Here is a 7,245-nt window from a genome sequence, read left to right as displayed (position 1 = left end):
TCGCATGATTTGATCCATCGTATGATGCCCAGATACTAAGTTTAGAACAGAGGGTTCATATAACAGATATAAACAAATAAGAGTAGCCTAACATGCCAAGGTTGTTATTGCAGGGTCCAAGCAAGAGTGTTCACGAATGAAACAGCAATTGTAAAACCGTTGGGTTACATTTATCAGGGGGCCATTTTGCAACAATTACGCGACACTTGGGGGCACGAACTTGTGCAAGCAGGAGCCCTTTCGTGTTTGCTAAACTATTTTATTCCACATGAGTGAGAATTCATGCGAGTCGAAAAAGAGGAACGACTTCATCTCCGTTAGCATTGGTTCACTTCTTGCGGCCCAACGGATTGACAAAATCGCCGTCTATGGCAGCAGCTTCGTTGGGCGCCATGATGATGACAACTGTAAAGAAAACACATTGAGGAACAGTTTTGTGTGAGTACGAGTTCCTGCATGAACAGTTTTGTGTAAGTACGAGTTCCTGTATGAAGACACCATGATGTCCTGCTACTGCATCGGTACTGATAATTCTAGAGCATGAAATAATAAAAATAAGGAACATCACACCCAAAGTGGTTGAAATGCATGTGTAGGCTCAAATTTGTCTACACAAGTCAAAATAACAAGTCACACTCCTTAGATCAGGGTCAATACCTCATCGCGTTCACGCGGGCGCTGAGGAAGGCAGTGAGCCCATTAGTAACAGTGACGTCATTCTCGTTGAGTGCTAGTTGCGCTCATCTGCGGTTCAGCTTCGCAATTTCCAAGAGGCAATGAACTTTTTGCAGGAAGGACTTGACTTCGATTCTACCATTTTCACCATTCACTTGTATCCACTGTTTATAAGTTAATTAGTTTAATTACTTAATTAAGGGCACATTTGATGAATATCATCATCTTGAAATGCCTGCCGCTACAGAAATGTAATTATGACGACAGCGAGCACATATTTTACTTTCCTTAGTTTTGAGGATTTTCGGACACATGTTTTAAAACATCCTGTATACCCCAACATATAACCCTAACAAAAATATTTACCTATTGCGACAGCAACATCGACAATAAAGTCGATCCCCAGTGAACGGTTCATGTTCAAATTCTGAAAAAGGTTTTGAGCATTAGCAAAACATACGCAGGAAGACCATCCTTTTACTACAATATATTTCTCTTCCCTCATTTAACCTGACCTTTGATAGTACACTGAACGGTTAGGGGGTCGCTGTACCTGGTTCGAATTTAAGTAACATACGACGAAATATGTCTTTGCTTTTGTATATCTCCAACTTCCACTGTATAGGTGCCACTAATGCTATTGAAATGTCTTCTACATATGCAATTTCGAATTGGCTTGAGTTGTTCTTTGGCATCAATTTTATTTTCTTATCAATAGGTCTATTGATGTCATAGAGGCCGGCACTGCTGCCTAACACAGTGTGCATTCCAGCGTCATCACCCTATCCTAAACTTCTGCGGCACCATGGAAGCAGCAGTGAATAGGTTTAAGATATCAAACGTTGTTAAATAGCGTGAGTACCCGGTTTTAAATTATCATTACCTCAAATAGAGGATGTTGCTATAAATAAAATACAGAAAAGCGAGCACGTGCTCCTTTGCACATGAAATTGGAGAAATATGGAAATACGGAAATCAGTCTTTGCCAACATGCCTTAATGTCTACTTGCACGGGCGAAGCCCAAGCCGGAATCCTGTAGCACAGGATGTGTCAACCCGTATTGCGCCATCGATAGTTTTCGTTCATATCCTCCAGCGTCTCTCATAATCATATCGTGGTTTTGGGACGTTAAACCCCAGATATTATTATTATTCATATCCTCCATAAAAGGCACAGTTGTCAGGTGCTCCGACTACCGCTGTCTATATGCATAAGTTTCCTTCATAGGAAGAAGTTGCAACATTGCATAGCAAAACAAACAATTGTATTACTTGATACATACCACTGTTAGAGTTCGCTATATGTGATGCACGTCTAATTGAATAACATGTAGGCGCGATATGATTGCACACATTTATGAACGTTTTTGCAGAGAAGCCTAGTAGACATTAATTGTTCATAAGCTCAGAAATTCACTGCATATACCAGGAACATTTTTTATCTTTTAGTAACTGTTATACATAAACGACTTGCCGAAGCTTTTTTGGCATGTAATGTCGATGCACTTTGTCGTCTAGTATGAAGTTCCTTACGGAAGAATCATTCGCTGAGCCCTCCAAATGATCGACAAAAAAAAACCGCACACGTAGCTCTCGCGTTCACTGAAGCAAAACTTTGTCGTGTACAAACTGCTCACAGAGCTTGCGTAAAGACCACGAGAACTATTTACCTCAGGGTGTTTCATTACCATCGTGACGAACAAACAAATACTAGGTACTCAACATGTCACGATTGTTTTGCAAAAAAGACGCCAGGCCTGCGCTGAAACCGCAGCACAGTCACAGCGAAAGCTGGAAGAGCGGCGTTTCTAGATTGGTTGGTTGGTTCCTTGGGGGAATAGCCCAACCCACTACGGGGGAGCCCGTTGGAAGCTCTCTTGGGGCTACAGTACAAGTACACTAGAAAGGTACCCACTACGCCATAAATCACAATTTTTGTCAAGTTGGGAAGCACCTACTAAGCCATTATTTGTCATTCTGCGGAGAAGCGAGGCACCAGCTACACGTCTGTAGGCATTATGTGCACTTTGTTGACGCGACGACTGATGACGATGAAGAATTATGGCTCAGCCCCTTGTAATGGGTTGGAAGCTTTAAACGGCCCACCAGTGATGTAATTTGCATTGGGTGACGCCCGGTCGCTATTTCCCTCTCCCGTCATGCTGTATAACATACGTTGACGTGGGAGAGAGACGGGAGGGGGGGGGGGGGGGCGAAGAACTTTACTGAGAACCCGAGGACATGGATCATGCGCTTATGGGCTTCCTTGGCAACCAATACAAGTGCACTTGCGAGGAACCCACTACGCTCTAAATCATTGTAATTTTATTGAGAGCACGATGAAATGGATCATGCGCTTATGGGCTTCCTTGACAACCAATACAAGTGCACTTGCGAGGAACCCATACGCTATAAATTATTGCAATTTTTGAGAAGTAAGGCAACAGGCACTGTGCTATTTTTCGTCATTCTACGGAGAGCCGCGGTACCTGCTAAACGCATGTAAGGCATTATTCGCACTTTGTTGATGCTGTGCCTGATGACGACGAAGAATTATGGCAGAGCCCTGTAATGGGTTGGAAGCAAGGAGGTTTAAACCTCCTTGGTTGGAAGCATTCAACAACCTACTCGTTGCGCAATTCGCATTGTGTGACGCCTGGTTACAGAATTTGCGTTGTGCGACGCATGGTGCTTATTTTACTCTTCTACCACGCTATATTTCATATGCTAATGTGGTTCCTTCCCGACATGAAGCCTGTATAGGACCTTTTTGAAGAGCAGTTTCAAGCACCGGCGTGGCTCAGAGGTTGAATACTGGGCTCCCACGCATAGGGCCCAGGTTCGAACCTCGTTCCATCCTGGAATTTTTTCTTCTTTCGTTTTTTTTTTCTTATTTCGAGCGATACTGGTTACGGACACCGGCGGCGGCGGCGGCGGCGGACAACTACGGCTCCAAAAACGGCCGGTGAAATGATCTCATAAGAGCTTTCGCTGTAAAATTCGAAACTGAATTTATCTATCGATTCAGCCTTTCACGTCAGAATAGTATGAACATACCAAAGCGAAATAGGAATTTAAAGATCCCTGCACTTAAAATGTACGGTTAAATGCGCATAAATAGAAGAGCACCAACATGAAACAACTATGACTATTAAGCTGCACAGGAAGAGGAAAAAATCACAGCATATCCACGGAGTGAATGATGATGAGTGGGCGAAGCTGCGGAGGTTCATCGGTAAACCGTGAATCTTCCGTGAAGTCTGCCCAGTACATCGTCACCGACGTGAGATCTGGCGCGTTGATACTAAAGGTTCGATGCGTTATGACGACTTGCAGCTCACTTTAATTTTACATGTACGCTGTGAATTTTAATTGTTGAGAAAACCATTGCTTTAGAAAACATCTGGCGTCTCTCGTTAAGCAGCTGGCGTCTTTTCGTTTTGCTTTAGAAACATCTGGCGTTCTTTCGTTTTGCTTTTAGAAAACGTCTAGCGTCTTTCGTTGGTTTATTTCATCAATCAACGGCGTTTTGAACAAAATCTTTATTGTTTAATCACGCACAGGAGAAATCTCACCGGGCACTGCCTTGGAGGTAAACAATGGCTGCTAATGGGAATGAGAGACAGAAGAAGTCGGCTTTTAGCTAACACTTACACTTCTACTAACGTTTCCTACTGAAACATGCCAATGGCTGCTAATGGGGAATGAGAGACAGAAGAATTCGGCTTTTAGTTAACGCGCACGCTGCGAATTTTTTATTGTTCAACAACGCACAGGAAAAATCTCCCACCGGCACCACCTTGGAGGTCAAGATCTGGTACTAGCGTTAGGACTGGTTACGCACTACTACGACTACGAGGGACGAACGGGTGCCGCCTTAAGGAGCTTCGCCCCTAAAAAAATTGGGGAGTGGCGAGGCATGTAGGGAAGGGTGTTTAACTCCACTAACGTGAAACCTGCAGAGAAGCCAAGCATGCAGTATGCGCCGGTGTTTCCCACAGCAAAATCACTGCTAATGCGCAATGAGATATATAAGAAGGATTAGACAGCTAGATAGACCCGCAGTCTCCTTTCAGTTAACGTACAAGCTGCCAATCTCTATTGCTCAACTACGCATAAGAGAAATCTCCCACCGGCACTACACTGCAGGTCAAGATGCAGTGCCTATATATACGGGGTGAACTGTGAACGGTTGTGCAGCGCGATCAATCGGTTTTTCTAATATAGAAATTCACTAGCAGACGCTGCCTGCGTCGAAGTTGTCTGTCGCGGGCGACGGCGTCTGCGACATTGCGAGCTGGTAGTTCAGCGTTCGTCGCAGGAAGAGCGTTTTCATAGTCAACGCGGGCCGTTCGCTCTCTCTCGCCACACGGCGAAAGCTGAGGCGGTAGCGCCCTATCTTGCGCTCAAGCAAGCGGACCGTCCCGACAGTAGACGATGATGCACACCGACACGTACAGACCTTAATGTGCTTCGCCTCTAATACAGCTTCACGTAAACGCGTATCTTCCAAGATAGAAGTGCAGCGCATTTCATGTGCTCTAAACTTAACAGAGTTATACCGCCATAGCGGCGTGCAGTCATTTACTCACCACCAATTTGGCTGAAGGTCCTGAGAGATTTGACCGATCCGCCTGGGTGCTGTTACAGACGGCCGCCCACCGTTCTTATATAGGCCCAACTGGATTATCCTCGTCATTCATGCCAGTGAAATAAAAAGAAACTGTGCTATGGTGGTCAGCAAAGGAGATCTATTTAAATGTTTAAATTGAAATTCTTCCAGTCTGAGAGCCTCACGTACAATTTAGTACCCGAAGCCAATTCCTCGGTACGTGTTTTGCAATATAATCATTGTCGAAAAGAAGGAACTTGATTGTTAACGATACCGACCCGCTCACATAATGGAACAAACACTGTGCCGCAATTTTTTCCGCAGAAAAAGTTTCATTTCCAGTCGCTAATGAATATGCCACGTTCGTACAGCGCTGTTCAGAGTGCTTAATTTATATGAAATCTAATATTATACTTAATGTAAAAGAAAGACAGCGAGATGTTTTATTGATATTTGCAAGATCACTGCTGCTCTGTAGGGCTGCGAGCGTATGGAATTTGTTTTCTGCGCTGGCGAAATCTTGTGTAAACTCGGAATTCTTCAGTCTCGCATAGATGTTTTTCGGTATTCTTCACTTAGTACTAAATATCCGGCATAACGCCTTAATTGAGAGCCTATTTATAGAGTCTGTATATTTTCTTCTCTCAATGCTTACAAATTCGTACTAGGTTACTGAAGAGGTCCACATCAGTTACCATTTCTGTATGGCCCATGATACCATTCACGAAAACAACCTCGGACAAGGAGAGAGGTAGCGGTACACACAGAAGGTGCCACTTCCAGCAATGTTTATTGCGGGAAAATAAAAACGGGTGATAATTACGCAGACAGTGCTGCCACATTTCATTGCCCATCATTTTGTGATAATGACACTTGCACCATACTCACGCAGCAATCACGTGGTTGAACAATATTACAACGAACGCTGTTATGAAATCACAACAAGGGCCGTTTTTGGCGCCGTACTTGTCCGCCGCCGCCGCCGGTGTCCGTAACCACTATCGCTCGAAATAAGAAAAGAAAAGGAAATAAAAAAAATTTCCAGGATGGAACGAGGTTCGAACCTGGGCCCTCTGCGAGCAAGCCCAGTATTTTACCTAAGAGTCATGCCGGTGCTCGAAACTGCTTTGCAAAAATACCTTATACAGCCTTTATGTAGGCTTTATTAGGCTTTATTAACATATGTAATGGAGCGTGCTAGAAGAGTAGAATAACAACCAAGTGTCACACAACGCGAATTCTGTAACCAGGCGTCACACAATGCGAATTGGGCAACGAGTGGGTTGTTGAATCCTTTGAGCGCATTACAAAAAGCTCTGCCATAATTCTTAACCTTCATCAGCCGCCACATCAACAAAGTGCGCATAATGCCTTACAGGTTTCATAGCAGGGAACAGCGCAGAAACACGAGACAAGAGAGGTGACAGGACTTGGCGCTGGCTAACAACATGAGCGTTTATTTCGTAAGTGCACAAATATATACGCTTTTTGGGAGAAGGAAATAAACAAAAGAGAGAGGGGGGAAGTCAACGCATGCGTCCCAACTAGTCCATGACGCTGCTATGATCACGTGCGGAGATACTTAATTTCCTTGTCGGTTAGTGCGATCGATGGTGTGCTTACACATGATGGTCGAATGGAATGAATTGCGAGTGCTTCATAGATTTCGCGGGCTCGGCTATCACGATATCTGCGCAAGATGCGCGTCTGATCAAAATTAGGACTGCAGCCACAGTCGGCACAGTGAATAGCTAAATTGCTTCCAGTACGCGCCTTGAGGTTGTTCTTGTGTTCTCTCAGACGGTCGTTGATGCAGCGGCCCGTCTGCCCAACGTAAATTTAGCTATTCACTGTGCCGACTGTGGCTGCAGTCCTAATTTTGATCAGACGCGCATCTTGCGCAGATATCGTGATAGCCGAGCCCGCGAAATCTATGAAGCACTCGCAATTCATTCCAT

At 44.4% G+C, this 7,245-nt stretch overlaps 1 long non-coding RNA gene across 1 annotated transcript; it reads right to left on the bottom strand.

Annotated features, from left to right (window-relative positions):
- Positions 1-218: 218 nt before the first annotated feature.
- On the bottom strand, positions 219-5,472 carry LOC125758787 (uncharacterized). The gene is made up of 3 exons (XR_007416414.1): positions 5,268-5,472; positions 1,042-1,102; positions 219-405 (listed from the first exon to the last, which is right to left on the bottom strand). It is a non-coding gene; the product is annotated as an uncharacterized LOC125758787 (long non-coding RNA).
- Between the last annotated feature and the right edge of the window lie 1,773 nt (positions 5,473-7,245).

This window comes from Rhipicephalus sanguineus, chromosome 6 (assembly GCF_013339695.2).
Source record: "Rhipicephalus sanguineus isolate Rsan-2018 chromosome 6, BIME_Rsan_1.4, whole genome shotgun sequence".
In the NCBI taxonomy this organism is placed as follows: domain Eukaryota; kingdom Metazoa; phylum Arthropoda; class Arachnida; order Ixodida; family Ixodidae; genus Rhipicephalus; species Rhipicephalus sanguineus.
Note: the sequence above shows the minus strand (reverse complement) of the source record. Positions and strands in the feature narration are given on the sequence as shown.